The 26,300-nt window shown below is 32.5% G+C and overlaps 1 long non-coding RNA gene across 1 annotated transcript; it reads right to left on the bottom strand.

Annotated features, from left to right (window-relative positions):
* Positions 1-22,051: 22,051 nt before the first annotated feature.
* On the bottom strand, positions 22,052-24,507 carry LOC105778332 (uncharacterized). The gene is made up of 4 exons (XR_001128669.2): positions 24,129-24,507; positions 23,945-23,997; positions 23,019-23,133; positions 22,052-22,365 (listed from the first exon to the last, which is right to left on the bottom strand). It is a non-coding gene; the product is annotated as an uncharacterized LOC105778332 (long non-coding RNA).
* Positions 24,508-26,300: the final 1,793 nt, after the last annotated feature.

The raw sequence follows: 26,300 nt of genomic DNA, 5'->3' as shown, positions 1-26,300 counted from the left end.
AAAATGAGAAACTAGAGACTCATCACTTAACTATTTAGCTCGGATCTGATCAACCCAGGTCAGTTTAACCTGTAACTCAGCTAGAAGACCTCTATCGTCAAACAAAATTAACTAAGCAAACATTACTCTCAGATCAGCCATTACACTATGACTGAGAGCATCGGCCACAACATTGGCCTTACTCGGATGATACTCTATTGTAGGGGTGAGCAAAACTTGATTCGACTCGAAAAAATCGAAAAAAATTTGAATTTCGAGTTAAACGAATCGAGTTAATCGAGTTATTCGAATCAACTCGAATTTTTTTTTCGAATTTCGAGTTCGAATCGAGTTGAGTTTTCGAATTCGAATAACTCGAATAATTTGAATATCAAACTATAACATTTTACATTTTTACCCTAAACTCTCAAACTTTTTTACTTTTCCCTCAAAATTTTTACTCCTTTCCACTTTCCCCCCGAAACTTTTACTCCCCTACCCTCCCAACCCCCCAATCTACCCAAAATCCATTTCCCACCAAAATTTTACTTTTCCATTTACTTCTTCTCAAAATTTTACTCCCAAAAACCCTCAAAACCTTTTATTTTCCCCCAAAATTTTTACTCCCTCCCACTTTTCCCCTAAAACTTTTATTCTCTTCCCATCCCACCTCCCATCTACCCCAAACCTTCCCCCCTCATATTTTTTTTTTATATTTTCCCTCCAAAATTTTACACCCCCTATTTACTTTCCCTCAAACTTTTATTCCCCAAAACTTTTTATTTTCCCCCTAAACTTTTACTTCTCATCCTTTACTCTCAAATAAAAAATAAAAATTATCCAAAAAAAATCACTAAAACATAAATAGTAATAATTTTATTTATATATACTATTTATATTATTAAATTAAATTTCACATTTTATATTATTTATATTATTGAATTTTTTAGTCATATTGAATATTTATATTAAAATTGAATTCTTAATTATGCCATAAAATATTCGTGTTAAAATTTTATATTGGTATCAATTTCACATTTTATTTTTAAAATAACTTTTATTAAAAAATCATATTTTTATATTTAATATATTTTTAATTCCAAAATACATAGTGACAAGAATCTGAAGATAATTGAAACAACTAAGCAAACAAATAAGCTAACCAGTATATAAAAAATTAATAAATAAATTATGAGGTGATGAAAGTTAATAAAAAATTTGATTAAGGTGGAAAAATTTTATTACGATGGGTGACAATGGTTACAAGGACCAAAAATTATTTTTTAAAATTTAATTCAAACAAATATATTCGATTCGATTCGATTCGAATTCCATCTCACTCGACTCGATTCGAGAAAACTTCAAATAAAGTTAGGATGATAAAATGAGATTCGAAAACTCGATTAACTCGAAAATTTTTGATTCGATTCGATCGAATGCTCACCCCTACTCTATTGCACTTGTAATCCTTAAGCAATCAACCCATGTACGTTGCCTAAGGTTCAACTCCTTCCGAGTTAACAAATACTTAGGCTCTTATGGTCGATGTAGATGCTGTACCTCTCACGATACAGATAGTGCCTCCATATTTTTAGGGCGAAAATAATTGCAGCCAACTGAAGGTCATTTGTGGGATAGTTGCCTTTGTGTGACTTAAGTTGTTGAGATGAATAAGCCACAATCTTACCGTCTAGTATCAGAACACATCCCAAACTTATGCGCGAAGCGTCGCTGTAGACAACAAACTCCCTACCCGATGTAGGCTGTACCAAAACAAGTGCCTGAGTCAGAACAGACTTGAGCTTTTCAAAGCTCGCTTTCTGCTTGTCAAACCACACAAAAGGTGCATTTTTATGCAATAATTTAGTTAGAAGAGCTGCGATAAGAGAAAACCCCTCGACAAACCTATTATAGCAGCCTGCCAAATTCAGAAAACTCTGAATCTTAGACACATTTCTCAGCTATTTCCACTAGATCATAGCCTCAATTTTCTTAGGGTAAACTCGGATCCTTTCGGCAGACACAACATGCCCTAGAAATGTAACCTCCTACAACCAAAACTCACACTTGCTAAACTTAGCATACAACTATTTCTAGCGAAAAATCTGTAGAAGTATCCAAAAGTGCTCGTCATGCTCAGCCCCAATCTTAGAATAAATCAGAATATCATCGATGAAGACTGTGACGAACTGATCCAAATACGGCTAAAATACTCGATTCATCAAATCTATAAACGCAGTCGGAGCATTTGTCAAACCAAAAGGCATGACCAAGAACTCGTAATGCCCATAACGAGTCCTGAATGATTGCTTATACACATCAGTCTCCTTAACCTTGAGTTGATGGTAACTGAAACAAAGGTCAATTTTGGGGAGTACAGATGCTCCACAGAACTAATCAAATAGGTCATCAATCCTCGAAAGTGGATATATATTTTTTACCGTCAACGTATTTAGCTGGTGATAATCTAAACACATCTTTATTGTGCCATCCTCTTTCTTAATAAATAGAACTGGTGCTCTTCACGGGGACACACTCAGTCGAATGAACCCTTGATCGAGAAGTTCCTGAAGCTAGGCTATCAATTACATAAGTTCCTTTGGAGCCATTCGATAAGGAGCAATGGACACTTGAGCAGTACCTAGTAACAATTCAATACTGAATTCAACTTACCTGTCCGGAGGTATTTCCGACAACTCATCAGGGAAAACGTCCGGGAAGTCTCTCACAATTCTAATATCCTTAATAGAAAGCTTTACAAAACCAGAATCTGATTCAATGGATAGATATGGCTCACAACCCTTCTGAACTAGCTTTTTAGCTACAAGAGTAGAGATCATATTGCCCTAAATCTCTAACAGAACCCGTCTATATATCTTATCAACTCAGACTAACTGACCTAAGGACTAATTATAGAAATCTCTTTAGCAGTATACTCAGTAGATATACCCAAATTCACAAATACAACACTAGATACATATGAATGTGTAAACCCAATATCAATAAGAGAAAAGTATGGAAAAATATGAATAAAGAACGTACCCGCTATAATTTCGACATCGTCTCTATCCTCGTGGCGCGCCGTTGCGTATACAAGAGCAGGTTATCGTGCCTCAGTTTGAACCGCACCTCTACTCGGTGCTCTCTGACCTCTACCAGAACTATTACCACCCCTAGCCATACCATGGCCCTTAGATGGCTGCTGAGCAGCTCTCATTGGTGGAACAGGACCTTAAGCTAGAGCCTGGGCAGAAGCTTGCACCTAATCAGATCGTTGAGGGCAGTCCCAAACAAGGTGCTCCATCGATCCACATCGAAAACAGGCCCCCAACTTCCTCCAGCACTTACCCGAATAACGTCTTCCACAGTCGTTATAGACTTGAATCTCAGTCGATACAGCTGGAGCCTCAGTCTTAAAAGGCCCATCGAATCTAACCCATTTCTTAGGATACTGAACTAGACTAGAGGGACCTAAATCCCTCTTAACCTTATTTTGACTTCGCTCCCAGTCTCTCTTCTCGTGCTCAGTGCACTTCACTTCTTCCGCTATCTTTGTCTTGTCAACCAAAGCTGCAAACAACTACTCCCTCTAAGGAGCTACCAGAACTTACAAATCATAGCACAAACTTTCCTCAAATCACACACTCTTATCGTATTCCGTCGATACCAATGCTCGAGTGTATCTGCTGAATCTCAAAAATTCAGCCTCATACCCAGCCACAGACATCTCCCCCTAAACCAGACTCATAAACTCATGTCTATAAGCCTCCACATAGCTCACCCCCACATACTTACTCTGGAAGGCACACTTGAAGAAATTCCACGTGACCTGTTTGAGCTTAGCGCCCTGCTCAATTGTCAGCCACCACTGGTAAGCCTCATTTCGGAGTAGAGACACGAGACCCCTCAATTTTTAAGTATGAGTGCAAAGTATGTAGTTCATAATAAGCTAAGTGGCCTCTAACCAATACTCGGGCGTGGTAGGGGAGACTCTAGTGACACCCCTGAACAGTTCAACACCATTTATCCGGAATCGTTCAGTAGTCGACCCTCAACCTCCAGATCCAAAATGGGTCCCAACAATTCTCTCTAAAACTTGCATAATAGCTTGGGACAATACGTCGTACCTAGCTATAGGAGTCTGAGACCCAGTCTTAGTAGTAGGAGTGCCTATGGACTCATTGATATCAATATTGGGTAGGTTGCCTATCGAGGAAAACTCAGCTCGGGCTCTCACTCGGTGCCCATGACACCCCCGAAAACCACCCCCATGGCTACCGTATGAACTCATATTATCACGGTATCTACAATATCAGGAGTGCACAGATCAGTTTAAAATTTTGTTAGATGTCTTATGACAGTTCATAGCAGAAGTATTTACTAAACAATAGGTTCAACCATCACAGTGTGTTTAACTAAACTGTATAACTAAGCAGAGATACTTACAAGTTCGACGCCGGGGACTCAGTCTTTTGTAAAATTAATTACTAGTAGTATTCGATTAATACTTCATTTAAAACATATTTTATCAAAAATAGGAGCCCAGAATACACAATCGAGTTTTGTAACCTGGCTTTGATACCATTAAACGTAACACCCCATACCCGGCCTAAATGTTAAGGCCAAGTCTGGATGTTACATCAAAACATTTAAGGGAAAAACAACCTTTAAGTAATTTAAAATTCATCATACATAAAATAATTACCAGTTAAACCAACACATAATTCTGAGTTATAAACCATGGTCTACAATAAACATACATTAATTCAAACTTAAACAAGCAGTAAGATAACTATAAAAGAGAAAGGCAATAGAGCTCCTCACACAGTGAGCCTCCTAAGTTTGTTGATTACCTAAAATTCAGACAACAATTGAAATAAATTTATAACTCAATGTGTGTAACAGGCATAAAAGGCAAATTAACAAAATAAATCTAACAGTAATTTCCCAAATGCAGATACAGAATCAGAAACAGATAATACTCAGTATAATCACACATTTTAGATAAAATACAGAATAGATCAGACACAGATACAAAACATAATCAGATGCAATTTCCTATCCCTATCCACTACACACCATCTCCGACTATCCCAACACATCGTATAGGGTATCAAGTACCCATCCATCCCTACACACCAGTTAGTGTTAGTATGACACATTCCAGAATAATTTCAGATTATTTGTCATAATAGGATGCGATAAATCGCCAGAATCAGATATAGATTTGTGGCTTAACCACTCAATTCGACAGATCATTAAACTTTCAGCACTTCCTTCTTTATATCATTCCCACCCAATGCAAATACAATTTACAGATATTAGATATCAATGATGTACGTACAGTTATTCACATATAAGTCATAGTCTGTAACAACTCGATTTTGAGCCTAGTCGGAACAGTGGTTTCGGGACCACAAATCTAACGAGGAAAAATTTATTCTTATTATATTTTTATGGTCTAAAATTTTATGAAATAATTTCATGAAAATTTCGTTCGAAAATTTTGACGTTTGAACACTCAATTTAGTAAAAAGGACTAAATTGTAAAAAGTGCAAAAATTGAGTTCTACATGTTAGAAGTGTCCAATTGTTATGAAATTTGAAATTGGAGATCCTTATATGGTAATTAGGCCATTGGTTAAGTTGGTGGACAAAAATGGACATGGTTAGGCATGTTTCCAAAGTTTTTTATTAAGGGCATTTTAGTCATTTAGTAATTAAAATGAATTAAAAACAAAATTAAAGGCCAATTTTTGTCCATCTTTAAGCTAGGGGTCGAAATTTGCATGGAGAAACCATGACTAGGGTTTTTCAAGCTTCCAAGCTCGATTGTAAGTTCGTTCTAGCCCCGTTTTTAATGATTTTCACGTTTTTGAAATCCTTGTAACATGATTTATTTATTTATTTCTACCATTTATTTGAGATATGATAAAGGTCTAGGTTTTGACCCATGTTAAAAATTTGTGCATTTTGATGGCTAATGGTAGATTATGCATGTTTATGGTTAGAGAAACAACTTTTACTAAGTGATTTTCAGTGAAAATGCATAAAAGGACTAGTTTGTAAAAAAGATTGTAAAATGTGTGTAAGTGTGTGAAGAAGTGAAAATTGTGGACTGCTATAGTTGTGAAAATGGTTCGCCTAGGCCTAAAATTCAAGGAAATTGAATAAAAATTATTTTACGAGCCTAGAGGCAAAATAATAATTTTGTGAAATTTTATGGGCAAAAATGTAATTTTACCAAAGTATGATTTTTGGACTAAATTGAATAATGTGAGTGTTAAGTAATTTTTTATGTGAATAATGCATTGTTTTAATTTTATTTAATATATTGTTGAGATATGATTGAATATAGAATAAATATTTGATGTAAATTACAAAAATGTGGTTAAATTTGAAAAAGTTGGTAAAATGTTGTAAAATAAGGTTCCCGATTGAACACTCGGATTAGACCGAGATTCATTGAATGTAAGGGGTTGCTAAGTGCAGATTCCCTGAATCATTGATCGAAAAGGGGTTGCCAAGTGCAAATTCCCCGTATCATTGATCGAAAAGGGGTTGCTAAGTGCAGATTCCCCAAATCACTGATAAAAAAGGGGTTGCTAAGTGCAGATTCCCTGAGGGGTTGCTAAGTGTTGATTCCCCAAATTATTTATTCTAAAGGTGGTTGCTAAGTGCTGATTCTACTGTATCCTTGATTGCGAAAAGGGTTGCTATGTGCTGATTCATCGTATCACTGAATATAAGGTGGTTGCTAAGTGCTGATTTCACCGAGTAACGGTTAATATTCCGAAGTGTTCATCGGGGAAATTGGACAAGTGAAAGTACATTTGAAATGAATAAGATTATGTGATGAATATTGGGTTCGATATTTAATCGACCCTTGAGTAAGATGATATGAAGAAATGAAACTATTAAAGAGTAAATTTAGAAATAAAACAGTTTTGAACAACAACAGTTGTGTGACTTTGAAAAATCACCAAAAATGGTGGAAATTGAATAAGAGGCTGAATAATTTATGAAATTAAAGCTAAATTAGGATATTTTCACATAAAAGAGACTAAGAAAGCAAAAGAGTTTTATATTATAAGATATTTTAATTTTAGTGAGACAGGGCGAATGATTTCAAATCCCATATTCTAAATTTGGAAAATAATTAAAATTGTAAAAAATAATTATGGGATAAAATTTATATGTTTAGAATCTTGAATGAGTCTATTTTCAAAATAAACAAATGATAATATTATCCAAATTCTGTACAATTAGATAATTAATTTTTAGTGAAGAGGGTCGAACTATCGAGCAGTGAAATAGGGGAAACTTTAAAGAATAAACTGTACTTATTAGCTAAGCCAAAAATTCTGAAAATTTTAAGGAAATATATATATATATATATATATATTAGTCTAGTTTTGGGTAAAATTAATGGATCTTATTTTGGAGCTCTATAGCTCGAGATATAAATAAATTAGTGACTTTGACTCAGACAGACAGCTTGAATTTACATACAGGAAAATAGTGAAAGTATGAATAATGTTGTTTAAGTGTGTTATACACATTATGGATGTGGAATGGAGAGGAGGAGGAGGAAAATTGGAAAATATATGAATTATTTGTGTATAATTAGTCATATGTTCGATTATAATTGATAAACGATGAAATATAAATGACGCTTATATTTGTGCATTATTGGTCATGGTTTAAGCTCATGTGGGAAAATAAAGTTTCATTGTGTGTGTATGGTCTATTAGGTATATGATTTGGCATGAAGTAATGTCATGAATGGTTTATTAATTAAATCATGTTGGTAATTTTGATACATGAACAAATGTTGTGCTCATCCATGCTTATAATGCTTATGCTATATGTTTATTTGGCTAACATATTTTGTGTATATGCTTAGGCTTTGGCCAAGTTGTGGCTAGATTATGCAACGTTAAACTTATAAGTTATGCATTGAAATGGTAAGTGCCTAAATGGAAATATGCTTGTGATCATGACAGGGGTGGTAAGGTTTAAATTATGTAATCTCTAGTGAAATGGTTTATCATGTGGTTAGTTCCAAAAAGAATTATGCTTAAATGCACTAGCTTGCGACTATGGTTGACCGATATGTTTATGTCTTATATGATATGCATAGGAAACGGGTGTGGAAAGGTAATGAAATAGCAAGTTCATATTTGAAGTGAAAAATGACGAAAAAGGGGATGATGAGTTGAATTGATGTTGTTATTTAAGATAAAGTGATATTTTCATTGCAAAATTGAGAATTTCATAAATGTGTTAATGAATGGTATAATCAAAAAACGTTGAGTTAAATGGTAAATGTGTATTAGTATTGAACTTACTAATATTGAATTGTACATGAATTAAATGGAAATTGCTAGTGATATAATTTGAATTGTGAGCATGAGAAATTGTGAACTGAATGAAATAGAAATGAAACATTGAATTGCATGGGTATGTATCGGGTCTCTAGGCCCTATTTATTATGAATATAATATTTTTAGGATATATTGTGAAGAATTATAAAAGTATGTTAAAAATTTTTTGAAAGTTTTAATTTAGATGAAATTTTATAATACGGTTAAATACATTTACAAGCGTTTGTGTTCTGGTAATGCCTCGTACCCTATTCTGGTGTCGAATATGGGTAAGGGGTGTTACATAGTCAGATAATACAGATCATTATCATTTAACAATTACCGCATCAATTATACGTACAGATAATTGATTATTCAACCTCAGAACATTTGATATCAAATTATACAGTCTAATTCAGAGCAAACAGACCTTACGGAAGGCCTACGTTCTATTCGAACAATGCTTATGACCTTAGGAAAAATTTTAGTATTTTGGCCTGCACACCCGTGTGGATTCACACGGCCTGGGTGTTTGGCCTATGTGGTTCATACGGCCTAACATAGGACCATGTGGCTTAAAACAGTAAGTTACACTGTCTGGCACATGGCCAAGCACGTACCTGTGTGACTCACAACCCCTCACACGGCTTGGATAGACGCCCGTCTCTCTGGCCTGTGTGACCTTAAATCCAAAACAGTGAGTTACAACACCTGGACACACGTCCGTTTCCCTAGCCCAAATGACCAGAAATACAAACAGTGAGTTACACTGCCTGGACACACACTCCTATCCCTAGCCCGTGTGCCTCAAATTTAAAAACAGTAAGTTACACAGCCTGCCACACGACCTTACACACGATCATGAGGCTCACACGGCCTACCACACGACCTAGCACACAGTCGTGTGGCATCGAGAGTCATGTTTCTGGCACTTGAAACTTTAAAATTTTTGGTTTTCGTTACACACCTAATATGGTTTTGGCGTAGAAGCAACAGAGAAAACCCCGAGACTTAAAAACAATCATTAATTGTCCAATTAGACGAATTAATCAAATTACACGAATAAATAAACCATCAACCGAAACATGTCAAAAACTTCGATGCAAACCCAACTCAAAAACTATACACTCATCTTCGTACAAATATCAATATGCAAAATTAACTAGATGAAGGGATGATGTCTTCACGATCCTCTACAAAAAGAAACCAATCGAAACTTACTTTGACAAAATGAACAAACAATAACGACAAACATTCCCATCAAATTACACAAGTATCCCAACAAGCAAAGACAACAGAAGATAGAGTTTTCCCGTCGTAACAGCAGCAAGATATGGCAACACACAAGGAACAAAGGAAAAGAAGAAGGAGAGAAAAATAATAATAAAAAAGAAAGAAGGGAGGAAGAATGAGACAAGAAATGTCACAAATCTTTCGACTAATATTCTGAATAAAAACTAACTACCCTCACAGATTATAACAAAAATATTATATTATCACTTGTGCAGAGGCTCAAACACAGGACCAGAAAGTATATAGAAACTTAACTGGCAAACCAGCAGACTCGTTCTTGACACTGATTAACTTAGAAATAATTTTAAGTTGTCAGTTCAAAGGCAATGGTTATGTCAAAATAAACAAGAAATTTCAAAAAGGAATACTCGAACCCCCGATCTTAAACACATGAACAAAGCCCTTAACCAGAGATATATAGACTTGATTATTAACAGAATTTACCAAACAAATTTTCAAATTTTTGGGGCTTTATAAATTTCTTATCTCTTGTCTCTAAGATGTTATACAAGCTCTTCTATTCCTATACTTCATCTTTCCTCTTTAGTGACTATGGAAATTTCAAGATTTTGAGGAGAAATGATGAAATTTTATGAAAAATGACCAAATTGTATAAAAACTAAAGTTCCTCTCCCTTTTTTTAAAATGGCGTGAATCACTTATATAAAAGATGAAGAAGTGTCTTTATTTTTCCATCAAAATATCTCAACTAATTTAATAATAAAATATTATTATTTAATATATAAAATCTAACTTTAATCATTTCAATCAAATGGCTAAGATTTAATATTATTTTGAATCTCTTCCAATGGACCATATTTTTCCAACAACCATGATATTTTCTCATAATTATCTTATTTAGAAAATGACTATTTTGCCCTTGACTTTCTTTACAATTTCATTCTTGATTCATGACATTTTCTTGGTATAATTACACTCCTAGCCCTTCCATTTTCCTTTTTTCTTTCCTTTATTTCCCTTTTATTTTTGTTGCCCCAAGCTGATGCCTTTCAACCTTCCAATTGTTTAGAAAATTCTACACTTTTCCTCTTTTTTTTTTTCATTTTAGTCCATTTATTCCATCATCCAATCAAATTTCAACACTTTTCAACCTTAATTGCCATAAATTTCATCCTCATCATCTATAGGATTTTAATCCCATCATTTTGTCTCTAGATATCAATTAAAATGGAAAATTTTCATTTAGATCCTCTTCCATAAAGATGGGAAAATTACACTTTAGTCCCTATAATTTTTCACTTTATTCAATTTAATTCCTATCTCAATTTTCAATTTCCACATATCAATATGTCTCCAAGTCACATTCATAAAAAATATTTCTTAAAATTCTCCATTTTTCTTAAAATGATAAATTTGCACTTTTAGTCCTCCAACTTTTAAAATTATCAATTTGGTCCTTATCAAATTTCATTATTCATAATTTTTCTCCAAATACTTAATTCACCTTTGAAATACTTATCCTTTCTAAAAGACAAAAATTATGGGGTATTACATTGCATGTCTCGAGACAAGGGTCAATATGTCTCGAGACATTACCATGAAATTGTAGAAATTTAGGTTCAAAATAAGTCAGTTTCAAGAAAGTAGTGCATATGTCTTCAGAAATTGTAACATCCCTAATCAGGCCTAGACATTATGACCGAATCATGAAGGCTACATTAGCCACTGAAATGGCCAAGTAGTCCATTTAACTTACAAAAAACCCTAATCTATCCATCTTTAGGAAATTTGCTACTTTTGTGCTTCAAGTACGTTAAAACATTCATTAATTAGGCCAACTTTACTTAAATTTCGTCTTATTATTAAATTGCAACATTTAGAAAAAAAAAACTAGTTGAGTTATCATTTTTATTTATGAAAAACTCGTTTGGTTCTAATGCAGCGGAATTCTGTAAGTATGTTGTATTTTACTTTAGGTCAAATAACATGCAATTACCAGTTATTAAGTTCAATAGCCCATGCATGCATAAAAATCCCCAAATTAAAGTTTACCAAGCCACAGTCCAAATAATTAAGGTTACAATCCAAACCAAAAAAAAATTTCAATTCAATATTTTATCAAAAATAAATAGTCTGATGCCCAATTTTATGCTCCGTATGTCAGGTCCGGTCCTAGTTACGAGGGTTACTTGAAAAGTATAAAACTAATGGGGTGAGCTTATGAAACCTCAGTGTGAGTCAACATAATGTACAATCATACAGACAATCAAAACATATAACAGTTATAAATATCATTTCAAAACAGTACATGGAAAACCAATTAGTGCATGAGCATGGCATGCGTATGATGCAATGCAAAAAGGTTCCTACCTAACCATCCGCTACACACCACGAGTTCCCCAAAACCCGTCTACCAAACTCCAAACAGTGCGAGCCAAAGCTCGATGTGGATAAACCACCAATCAGTAATGGAGTAAAACTACCAGTAAAAATGTGGACAAGCTACCAGTAATATGGACTTGCCACCAATATCAGTAATGTAGTTAAACCGCCAATAATACGATTAAATCACCCAATCTCATTGGTATTCCAAGTGCAGTATACTGACTTATTATTGCAGACTTTAAATTCCATCAGCACTCCACAGAACTCCTCCTTCATCCACAAAACCCAACCCAATGCAAATGCAAAATTTTATATTATCAGTGAAACAAATCATGCTTATCAATAACAGTTCAGTACAATGGCATGCTTATCATGCTTTTTGATAAATAGTATCAGGGTATGCCTTACATGATTTCAATTAATAGAATTAGTGGCATGTGAACATGCTTTCAGTACAATTAATGCCATGCATAAAATGTAACACAACACATACTTAACAGAATATTAATCATGGCAACTTCATAAGCACATCGAACAGTGTCACAATTCTTAGCATGATTTTCCATGCGTCCAATCATCAATATTCATCATACATTAAACAATATGGAGTATGTTAAAACATACATACAATCAACTAGAATAATGGCACATAATCAAGTAGTGCATACATCTCATACACATCCATACAATCTCAAACAGAGCCTCTAACAATCGACTCTACCAATTAAATACGTACATTGTCTGGCACTCCATTTATTTGCTTTTAGAACATTCGACCATGCCACAAATAGAAATCATATTTTACCAATTTTCTTCATAAAATATTAAATTTAGGCTAGTTATTCAAAGGAAAGGCCTACACCTTAGTTTCAAAAATCACATCACTAAATTGTAAAATCCGCACTTCCGCTTTTAAGCCTTAGATTAGCTTAGATCCAAAAATAAAACTTAGTACATTAAAATATGATTAATGACCAGCCTTGAGACACCTTCAAGGTTTCGGCCTAAGTAGTTTTACAAGCATGAATTTTTAGATTTGAAATATCGAGCGAACTTACACTGATCCGATGCATAATGAGAGTGCGAATGAGATCTAACTTCACTGTTGTTTCCGGACGTTTCAATTAGCACCTATGATTAAAACATTACTAAAAATCAGTATCCTATAACCAATTTAAGGCCTTAGATCAATCGGCCAAAACATTATCTTTTAACAAAAACATTACGACACAATTACTCGTAAAAAAAACCGCACTTATGCTCCCTATTAACAGATTTGAGATTTCAGATAAGAGAGATCGAACACCCCCTTAATTTGGAACATTAGGGAATATTTAAAACAGAGAAATATTGATGAAAACACTACTGTAAAGGGCAGAAAAATAAGGGAAAAAAAATCCAAAATAATGGTGCTCTAAGGGTGGCAACACCTCCATCGGTAGCAACAAAGTAATAAAGTGGTTGGAAAAAATAGGAGCAATAATCAACAATAGAATGAAAAGGAAGGAGAAGAAAAAGGGAACAAACTGGCACCACCACAAGTGGAAAAGAGGGGCAACGAAAGGTTGATTTTGGGCGATTTTAGAGTAGCAAATGACTGATTTAAAGATTAAAAATGTCAGTAATATGGTTGGAAAAATGGCAGAAAAAATAATAGGCTAAGCGACGGCACAACAATGGTGAGAATTAGACTATTTGGGATGGCACAAGGAAGAAGAAAAGGGAAAATTTGAGATAGAATGGGAGAGGGAGAGGAGAGGGATGGCTAGGGAGCAAAATTAATTTATTTGCTCGAGAAGGAATTCAAACTCGGGTCTCTAAGCGAATTGCACTATCTCTTTATTTTATCTTAACCATTAAGTCAATAGCTCATATTTTACATAATTTTATGAACTTTAAACTAAAAATTTAGGATGTTACATGCATGGCCCTGGGATTATAGTACTTTAAATTCGAAGTTGACTTGTCTTGAGGCCTTCGCTCTCATGTCTTGAGACCTAGAATAGAGAATCTATAAATCTAATTGTAAACATTTCTGAAAAAATGTTTAAACATCCTTTATTTGTTCACGATCACTTTCCAAACTTAAAATACACTAAAATGTCAATCTAAACATCTCAAGTTCAATAATTAACAAATTTCTCTTAAATACTCAAGCAATCCCCATTTGATAAACACTTACATCACAACATTATTAACAAATTGCATACCTTAATGCACATAAATATAAGATACTTAAGTTACTAAAATTCAAATTCACTCATGTAATTCAAACATTATACCTAGTCTTTAGATTCTCACTTTCTTGTTATTTCATGCTTTACCCATAAAACTTAACTTAATTTTCTTTATCTATTTTCCTCCTCCTCCCTCCATTCCACATCTAATATGTACACACACACACACACACACACACACACACACATATATATACACATGAGAATCTTTATCTTTTAGTATAACTTGCCTATATAAGATATTAATTATTCTTTCACTAATTAGACATATACTATTAAAAGGCTATCTACTTGAGTAGTGGTCACTAAATTATTTATATCTTAGCCTATAGAATTCAAATTAAGATTGACTTGTTTTTTTTAAATAGACTCAATGAAATTTTTCATAAAATTTCAAAATTCGCATATAAGACAATTAATATAGTTTTTCTTCATTTCTTATCTTGTTCATTGCTAGGCAAGACTAACCCTTATAAAATTTATTTATCTTTCAAGATAAGATTCGTATAATTTTTCCATTTGTTTCTCCCGAAAATAGACTCATTAAGATTTTAGGCATATACATTTTATCTCCTAATTTTTTTTACAATTTTAATGATTTTTCAAAGTCAAAACAAGGAAACACTAAATCAATCGACCTTGTTTCACTTAAATTTATTTATCTCATAATTTACAATTTCGTTTCCTATATTGTTTCTTCTATAAAAAATTAAATAGGCTTTAATTCTATATTTTGTTAAACCTATAAATCAATTTATATAATTTTTGGTAAATTTTCAAAGTTAAAATACTATTGCTCTCCAGAAATTATTTTAGTGATAATATTTACTTTTCCATGGTTCTTTGCATTAAATTTAATTTAAACATACATAATCATTCTCTTTTCTTCTAATTTCTTTCACTTCCATCTACTAATTTCTTACTTCTAAATTGTTGAACATACTCTCTAGAGTCTATACTTCAGCTTTGATGCCTATGGAAATTTGTAACACCTTAAAACCAGACCCAGAAGTTTCGACCGGATTCTGGAGGTTACATTGGCCACTCAAATGACCCAAAACAAAATACTGTTCAAATTACTAAACTCCTCGTTGAAAATCATTTTCTCCTTAAGCTTAATAAAATTCGATTAAAACTCATTTTACGCTTCAAAAACAGTGAGTAAATTTTTGACAAGATCAAAGTAAAACCAATTTGATGTCTCTTATTTGGTTTGCAACACTTCAAGTTTTGCTAATCGAAAATCAAAATTTCAAAATTTCTGTAGCAACGGAAAATTTGTCTATTACTTTTTAACAGAAAACCATAAATTATCACTAAAAACGTACATGGAAATTAAGATTTTAGTTCGAAAACCAAAAACTCGAAGCTTAACAAAAGTCCAAAAGCAAAATTCATACCGCAGTTCATATAAAAATCAAACCGAGATGAGAAAATCCTGAGACCTCCGATTCGTTGAGTCCCACACCTAAGCTCACTAATTACCTGAAAAGGAAAACTAAGGGAGTGAGCTACAAAAGCTCAATGTGAGTCTAAAACAAATGTAATCACCCAGAGTTGAACAGTTAACTAAAATCATATTAGATTGGCATATCGCATTTTTATAACACTTGACAGATAAGCTAAAACGAATACATATAGAACTACTCAAACACACAATAACTGAGATCAATACAATTTCGGATATCACATCAAATTTTAACGCTTTACTTTACATTATCTTTGGACAAACATGCAAATCACATTCAAATCCAGCCACTACAGACCATCTCCATCCAATCGTCGCACACCAAAATAGGGTTTTTCTAAACTCTTTCATCCTTTATACACCACTATCTGGTTATGGTGGACCCGTCCAACCAATTCACACTACAAAGAGGTCATTTGGCTCATTATTGTTATGAGTCAATCAGATAATGAAATTATAACGTAGTTTAACTGCCGAATCAAACTTCCTTCACTTCGAAGTTAAATCCTAATCCCAAATGTAGATTCAAACCATATCAAAATGCACATAGATTTACAAAATCGACATACTCATGTTAAGTTTCCATATCAAATAACCATATTTGTAAATCAATTAGTTTAACAGAAACAAAATCAGACAAGTTCATATTTAGTTTATTGTAACTCGCATCATACTCATGTTTAATACAACTTGACAGAATCTTATAGTTTGCAAAATTCCTAACTTCCACATCCAACCAATCATAAATAATATAACGAATCACAATAACTATCACACAAACAACCAAAATTGTTCATCTAAACAAACACATAACATATTTCCAATATGTACAAATATTAGAACTAAACCTTACGAACATTTATGAATAAATTACTCTAACAATATCTCACCAACCGTAACCTAAATCAATGTTCCAAACCACTTTACAAAGGCTTATATGAGCAAGGGATCACTCAAGGACTGAAGCAGAACAATTTGCAAAAAGGTGAAAAATCTAAAAAAAATAAAACCACATGGTTGTATGGCCAGGCCATGTGGGAAAGTCCAAACCATGTGATAGGAATACATGGTCGTGTGTCTGAGAGACACGCCTGTGTGCCTAAGAGACACAGCTATGTGGTTGAGATACACGCTTGTGTGACTGAGGTACACGATCGTGTGGGTAGACCATGTAACTCTTTGACCCCATGTGACAAAATTACACATTTTAAAGAATAGGGAACACATGGTTGTATGGCTAAATGACACGCCCGTGTGACTGAGGCGCTCGACCGTGTGGCTGAAGAACACGCTCGAGTGCGATCGATAATTTTTTTCCTATAGGGGTCACACGACCGTGTGACTAGCCTGTGTTACGCACTCCAGACCGTCTGCTCACAAATTTACCTAGTTTCTAAAGTGGCACACGACTGTGTGGACCACCTATGTGTGGCACACCCCCGTGTGGCTGCCTGTGTGGTCCAAATACCACCCCGAATCTTCCTGCAACTCACGAAAATCAGGATGAATAACATCCCTAATCACATGTGTTTAAGAACACACACCTAGATACGCAATTCCTAGTACCAAATATCAACCAAATCTTCTCCACTCAACCAAACTAAAATCTCAATTACATTTACACACCAATCTATAATGATTTCGATCACACCTAAAATAAAATTGTCACATAAATTGATCTAAAACTTGAAAAAGTAGCACTTACCCCTCACTTGCTTCAAATCCTCAATAACCGAAAATATGGGAAAGCAAACGACTCTAAAGAACGTCTATTGACAAAAATGTTGGAACAAAAGAAATGACTCCTACTTATTAGAACCTGAAAAATATTAATAGTGGAATAAAGAGAAGAACACAATGAAAGAATTAAGGAAGATGGTGGAAAGAATGAAAATCAATGGCACAAAGCATCAAAAATCTCAATTTGGATAAGAGAAACTGATGTGGGAGTGAAAGGGAAATGTGAGGGGAAGTAGAGGACGTGAGAAGGGATTTTGGGAGTATCTTTACCAAAAATAAAAAATAAAATAAAATAAAATAATAAAAATAACCAATTTAATAACACACTAACCTATCAAAATTTCTAGAATTGGAACCAAAAACAAAAACAAAACAATTACCACTTAACGCACATGAGAACTTGAACCTGAGACCTAAGGGAAAACAACTAAAACTTAACCACTAAACCACTAGACCTACCATTATCTCTCATACGCAAAAGAAAACATAAAAGTCTACCAACAACCAATGACTCACTTGCAAACCTTAATTCTTTCAAGCCCAAATTCAGGGTGTGACAAAATTTCCAAGAATTTTGGAAGAAATAGTGGGATTTCATGACAAAGGACCAAATTGTATAAAAAGTGGTGTGAACTATATATATAAAAGATGAAGAATTTTATTCGTTACTCCTTTAAAATATCTTAATTAATTAATTTATTAACAATAAAATATTATGAAAAAACATATTCATCATAATTTCAATCTAATGGCCATAATTTCTTCTTACTTTTCAATTTAATCGATGGTCCCATAACAATGATATTTTCTCATAATTATCTTATTTAAGAAATGATTGTTTTGTCATTGTATTTTATCTACAATTTCACCCTTTCCATGAGATCTTCTTAGTAAAATTTATAATTTAATCCTTCTTATTCCTCTATTTATTCAATTAAATCCTTACTTATTAGATTTATTTTACACTTTGGTCCCATCCACATGTTGAGTATTTTCACTTTTGGCCCCTCAACTTTTCTATATTTATATTTTGACCTCATAAATTTTTAAATAATTACACTAAGCCACAACACTCTTTATATTTTTACGATTTAGTTCATACCTTACATCATCTCATACTTCTTGATTCAACTTCCATTGGCATCCAACGGCCTTCCTTTAATCGATCTTATGTTTTATTTTTCTTTACTAAGAAATCCACTACACACGGTTTCAACTTATTGCCACATTTATGGCATAAAAACTTTTGGGGTGTTACATTTGACACATCAAATTTTAAAAATAATAAAACTTAATGAATTTAATAATTATTATTTGGTTAAGACTAAAATTTTCAAATTCTAAAACTACAGGGACTAAAAATGACCAAATTAAAGTATATATACTAAATCTACAACTAACGCAAAGGACAGGGTCTAATAGCAAATTTTCCCTTTATATTTTGTAGTATATGCAAGAAGGCCAGATTTGTTGTGTTTTTTTTCAAAGCTCAATAGACCAATGCTTGCTAAAAATATATGCAATCAAGGTAGTCAGTACAGTGCCAGTGAGTGTACCGTTTTTGCCTTAGTACTAATATGTAATGGTATCGACATATTTTGGTGTACCATTTTAGGTTTATCGGTGTTTTTAAATATTTTTCACATATATATTTATAGTCTTATATGTTATTGTTTTGATAAATTATATATACATTTAAATATTTTTCATAGATCTTTATAGTTTAATTTTTGTAGTTTCTTAATAAATTATATATTATTTTGATAAAACAAATTATGGGGTGTGCCTCACATTTATTGGACACGTTGCAGATAACTTAGACGAGAAACCACGAATGACGGAAGAAGACTAGAAACAGTGCCAATGTCGAGATGAGGAGGTCCCCAACGTTGTGATGATGTGATGGACGACATCGTGACGATGTGAATGGGACGTTACGATGTCATGATGTGTTCTCTTATTTGGCAATCGTGTTTTAGACTTCAAGCAGGACTTCTTCTCCCAATTGGACTTTGATTATTTCAAGGATATTTTAGCATGATTAGAACTCTAATCTAACTTTATTTAAATGGGTCATTGTATCCCTGTTTTGACAAGCCAATCCGCAAGGGCTTTTCTTGAGGGCTACAAGATCTAATCGCATATGACTTTTGGTGAGAGTTTCGTGATAATTATGGAGAGTATTCTGTACCCCTTTTGTGAGTGTCTTATGAGATTTAAGATTTTGTTTACTTGTTTGCTCTTTGGGATTTTGAGCTTTTATTCAGGGTTTTGGGTAATGTACAGGTTGTATTTAGGTTTATTTTCTCCATATTGTACTATTGTTTGTTTACTCAAAAGTTGAAGCCTAATTTGCTCGTGGTTTTTCTCTCTTTGAGGGTTTTCCACGTAAAAAATGTGTTTGTTATTCTCTACTTTTACTATTTCGCTGTCTATACGAGTTGATCCCCAACACAAATATATTATATATTATATATACATGCAAATATATCTCAATTTTTATTTTTTTATATTTTTGATAATTGGGGAGGGGAACGGGAATGCTTGGGATTGAACGCAAGCTCTCATGCCTACAATATAATACTCTTAAGATATGTCTCAATTACATCCATATAAATATACTTATATGTAAATATAAGTTTTAAAATTATTGATTAAGTTCAATAATTAGATTTAATAGCTTTTAACTTTAAATATAATTATAGAAAAATTAAAATGGTTAAGATAAAAATTTAAAAATTTGTTTAAAATATCAAAATTTTGTAGCAACCAATATGAGCTTGTACGCATTGGTACAAGCTGATATTGACCAAACGAGCCGAAACACACAGAAATTTTGACTGAACTGGAACATAGACTACTTTGTACCAATTTGAAATCGAAACGGTACATACTAACTGATACAATTGATACCAATACCGTACTGACTATCATGCAATTCAAATTAAAAAAAGGAAAATAATGTTTGACCAAAATACTCTTACTCCCATTGGTAATGCCAAGAAATAAAAATAAAATTACATCCTCATTTTCTATTACAACTTTCGGCCTCAACCTTTTTCTTTTATAATTTTCAAAGTTGTCCTAACATTGACTCTTTCGAAACCCACAAATGAGCTCTCGCATCCAAATCCAAAACCCTTTATGTTTTAATATTCTTTTCAATTTTTTTTGTAGAATAATAATAAACTCAGATTATTCTTTAAATAAATGATTAGATTAACAAGAAGGTTTAATCAACAAGAGTGACAGGCTAAACACAAAATGTGTTTAAACAACATAACTTATTTAATAATTTACATGACATTCGCATTTATACAATTAATACGAAGAAAAAATTGAAAATATAAAGTAATGGTAATTTCCACTCTATGAATAGATTACCTACGATTTCAACACAAATCATGAGTATTGAAGCACAAAAGAAGTATAAAGCTCTCAACTAACCCTTAGTTTATTGTAACTTTAGAATATTGAATCAGTTAAAAAGTCGTGGTTTAGCCGACCAAAACAAAATTCTTAAATAACCTTGTGGTTTTCTTTCTTTCTTTCTTTCTTTTATGATAAAATAGTTTCGTAAAAGTATCATAGAGATTCACATATTAAGAAGAGTCAGATTGCATTTTGTTCATTCTATTGAAAAAATAGGTAACTTAATCCCTGTATGTGACTAAAGGCAAATTTATCCTTTCTATTAAAAATTTTATTCACTTTTATTGTTAAAAACTGGTGTAGATGATAAAATAACCAAACAATTATACATGACACGCCATATGTAATTCATGTTGACGTACAAGGACCAATTTTTAATAGTAAAAATGGATGGATTTTTTAAAAGGACTAGTTTACTCTTTGATCTAATGTGTAGGAATTAATTTGCCCATTTTTTTTGGGTAGAGAGGATCAAATGCAATCTAACTCTTAATACAAGAACCCCCATGAGAATTTTATCAAAGAGCTTCATCACCACAATGTAGATAATATCGTAGACAATACACGACAAAATGTATAACATGATAAAATATATATATGGCATGAATATATGAATATCTTTACATCAAATTTATAGAAATATAAATACGACACCACAACAAAACAGGTCTATCACGACACTTTATTTTTTACTTTAGACCACGCAAAAAAGGTTGGCATAGGCCATCCTGACACTTCTGAAAACGTCATCTATAGTGCAATTGGCATAGGTTCTGCGATGCTTTTGAAAAAGTGTCGGCAGAATTCAACATAAGTTTACCTTTATTGAAGGGTTGGCAAAAACCTAGTCAATACCGACATTTAAAAAAGATTTGGATAAACTCATCTAAGGCAATCTTAAAAAGGTTGATATAGGCCCATCTAAGACAAACTTAAAAAGGTTGGGATAGACCTTGTCTAAAGCAACCTTTAAAAAAGTTTGGGATAGACTCGTCTAAGGCAACCTTAAAAAAGTTTAGATAGACCTTATCTAAGACAACCTTAAAAAAGTTGGGATAGACACTTCTAAGGCAACCTTAAAAAAATTGGAATAGATACGTCTAAGGTAATTTTTTCTATTTTTTATTATTTCAATATTGATATATTTTCATAACATTTACACTGAATAATGATAGAAATTGTGCTTTAAATACGACTAAAAATATAAAATTAAAATTAAAATAAAGCTTGAATATTCATTACAAAAATCGATCCAACAATCAAAATACACTAACACATGACTTAGCTAAAAAAGCCACAGACATTGTAAAAAGAATTTACAAAAAAAAAAGGAAAATAAAATAATTGTTCTAACAGCAAACAAGCCAGAACAAGTTCATTGAGGTCCAAAATTAAATCTGATGACCCACTTGCACAACCACACCCCCATCAAAACCTCCTTCCTCCTTCATGATACTATTTTTTTTTCAAATGCACATTCGAAGACTACAATCTTTTGAATCTCCTGAAATCATAAGACTCTCTTAGTTAGAAAGGCAATCAAACATATTTAATAACATATATAGGAAGAAAGTGATTGGTCAAGAAATAACAAGGAAAAGAAACATCCAATTGCACAGTAACATCCATTAAGTAGTTCTCCTTACTGTGATTCTGAAAATCCTCCCAGCAAGCATTTGAGAATTAAATACCCAGATATAAGCATTCCAAACAAACAAATTCGCTCAAGAATGAAAACAGAGTAGGCTTCTCCTATGCCAGTTTAATTGAGGTACATAGAGAATATAGCAAAGCTAAACAAATTATAAAGATAAAAAAAGGTCAACATAAAATAAATGTTTAAGCCTAGTTTGTCACTGTGATTGTAGTTGAAAATTCTAGTGCAAAAGACTATAACTGAACACAAACACACAGCAATCACAAAAGCTTGATCTTGCTTCCACTACTGAGAGTAAAAGAAATCAAGATATTTACCATAAATTTAATCTTCTTTGACATTGCATACTGTATATTTAATTAAACAAAAACAACTAAGACATGAGTAATGCCAACAAAGACATAACAATGAGGCGGAATGCTTTAAATTGAAATTAAGCATTTCAAGTAGCATTAGATGCTTATCTTAATAATAATGATGGATGTAAACAAGATATTTACCTGCATAGCTACAATTGTTGATACAAGTTCTTGACAGTGGTCAAGTAAAACAATCTGATTTGAACTTAAATTTCGAAGTTCTCCCATCAAAGGGTTGACGCCTGCAATCTTTCAACTGAAAAAAGAAATTACAAAATAGATAAAAGCATGAAATGAAAAACGAAATTTGATAAAAAATAAAGGGGAAAATGGATAAAAACCAAAATTATCATTAAAGGAAGTGAGCTAATTTAATATTTCAGTAGTAAGAGTTGCTATGTCAATGGTAAGTTCCATTGCCATCCTCAACCCAAAGCAAGATGCATAATTTGATGTGTCATTTTTTATTACTTACAGAATTGATTGAAAAAACAAGCTGCTGAAACTAGCATCAAATCAATTTGATCAATGGCTATAGTTACAGTCTTAACTTATGACCATCCAATTGACTTGAAAGATCAAGCGAGCTCTAAGGCTTATGCTTATAACATGATTAATATTTTACATTGTGGCACTCTATTAACTTTTTAAGACTGGTTACATGCATTTCTAACAATTCAAATCAGTTTCTAGTTCTTTTAGTCAGGTAAGAAAATATTCTGAGTAAAAACAGTACAACAAGAGAAAAGACAAGTGCTGGTTTATTTGTTGATGAAGGTTATATCATATGTACAAAAACAAGTAAAAACTTACAGGTAATCTGATAATGTTAGTTGTATTATGGATGCTTATTTAAACTACATTGGGTTGATGAAAACAGCACCACCCATGGTATAACCTCATCATTCAAAAGATTAGGAAGCAAACTAAGGCCAGAATACATAAACCTACACCTTTATACAAACACAGATTCATGAGATCATCATATTTCTATCCTTATTAAATACAAGGCATAATACCCAATGAAAAAACAAATTAGTAGAGGAAAGAACTAAGAAGTACTCAACCTTCATGTTTCTGTCAAAAAAATAAGACCATGAGATCATTATGTTTCATGTTTCTGTCAAAGAAATGTAGCTCATTAATCACACAAATATCAAAACTAATAAGCGAAGCAGTTAAGCTTACAATAGCAGCATACAAAATAACATAAACATATAAAATTGGAAAGAATTAGGGTTTAAAACTCACTCAACAGGAATTCCCTAACGAGGCTATGAAGAGAAAGTTGGAGGTCGGAAAGGTAGGGGAAGAGTTCGGCGGTGGAAGAAGAATTGAGAGAGGAAAGAATGTCCTTGGCCTATTTAAGAGACGAAAGCTTCATCGCCAAAACAGAGTGGTTGAGTGCGATAGTGAGCAGAGAAAGGGCTTGGTCCCTAGAATCTGCAATGTTCATGGCTATCGGCTTCTCCCCATGAGATTTTTTATTAATTTTTGGGTCGAAATTGTAAGAAAGGGGATAGAGCTAGGGTTTTGAGGGGTAAGGGCACAGGAAGTAGAGAAAAGAGGCAAGGAAAGAGTCGAATGGAAAAAAAGGGAAGAGAAAAGAAAGAAAAAGGAAAAACAGAGAAAAAGAGAGAGAGAGGAAGATTTAGGGCACTTTAGAGAGGAAGATTTAGGACACGTTTGGTTCGCTGTATTGGATTAGAGGTGTAATGGAATAGAGGTGTAATAGCAAATCAACTGTTTGGTTGAATGTAATGGAATAGAGGCGTAATAGTAATCTTGTGTTTGGTTGAATGGAATAGAGGTGTAATAGCATAATGGAAAAAACTAAAATGACTAGAATATCCTTAGTATAAATTTATTTTGGTAAATGATTATTGTTATTGTTATTTAAATTTTAATAAGATTATTATTATCAATAATAAATAATTTAATCATATTTAAACATAATTATTATTAAATATATTAAATATATTATAATTAAAATATATAATTTAATAAAATTCTTAATAATCAATATTCTTATATAAATTTATATACTCATTTCCTTTTATATATTAATATACCACATTAACCGGTTTATATTTATATCAATGGCACAAAAAATTTGGGAGAAGATTTTTGAGGACTGCTCTTGTTTGCAAATAACATCATTCATTCTGTAGGGAAAAAATTATGAATGAGCCTGCTTATTAATTACCTTTTTTATTTTGTACTGAAGTTGTTGCCACTGGTTCAAAAGTCGATATATATGTAATATTATTAAAATAATATTTTTATTTTAATTATTTAAAATATTTTTAAATAATGCGTGTATATGAATATACACATTTAATTAGTTTTATTTTTAATAAAATTTTTCTAATTTATTCATTCAATTTTAATCACCTTACAATTTATTCATTGTATTATATCTACTGATCCAATTTTAATATATTGAATATTTGTTTTTAATCAAGTTCTTTACTTGATTATATCTAATGTTCCAATTTTAAAAATTCGATTAAAATTTTCGAACTACATCAACTTAAGAAATTGATCCCAAATTCAAATTAAATATACCAATAAAAATCAACTTACTACATCACCACTTGCAAAATATAACTCTCCAAACATTATTATGGAGTAAACAAAAAAAAAGAACATATATATGTCTTACAATTTTTCTTTAGTTTAGAAGGTTTGATAAGTTACCAAACCTCTTGAATTGCAACTACTGACTTGACACACAACGATTTATGTCCGAGCAAATCGGTAGCTAACAAATTCAATACCTACAAAATTCGCATAGAACATCAATTTACTAGAACAACAGTGGTCAGAATAATAATATATGACTTATGTAACTATTACACAAGTAATGGTACTATGACTTGAGAACAATTCAGGGACAACATGAAACTGAAAAAAGATCATCAATACAAACTACTACAGCAGCAATAAAATTATTATTGCAATTCCACCCAAAGTATATGGATGACATCCCATTGCCTCAGCACTAACATAGCACATTATTTTTCTTAATTGAACAATTGGGCAATAAACTGATTTAAACTACAAAGTTGAGTTAGTAAAGGAAGATATGGCAGCTATTAAAAAAACATATCTTACATCTAGATCATACTTTTTAAAACAATCTTCACATAGTGCCCTATCATATGTCCTCTTTGTTTTATTTATTTTCCACATTAGCATGTTGCATCAAAGCTGGACATTGACAACAAATATGCCCCTCACTATAATCACTAAGGAGGAAATATTTATATTGGTAGACAGTGTCATACTAGTTGGAAAACTACTGGTTTTTTGTTGAGTTAGGAGCTCTGTCAATGGAAGAAACAAATGTATAATGATTTGGTACCGGAAGAGACAACCGAAGCAATGAGCCCAATGAAGTTAAACACAATTTCAAATAAC

The sequence above is a fragment of the Gossypium raimondii genome, chromosome 10, assembly GCF_025698545.1.
Source record: "Gossypium raimondii isolate GPD5lz chromosome 10, ASM2569854v1, whole genome shotgun sequence".
Taxonomy (NCBI): domain Eukaryota; kingdom Viridiplantae; phylum Streptophyta; class Magnoliopsida; order Malvales; family Malvaceae; genus Gossypium; species Gossypium raimondii.
This window is presented reverse-complemented; position numbering and strand designations above follow the sequence as displayed.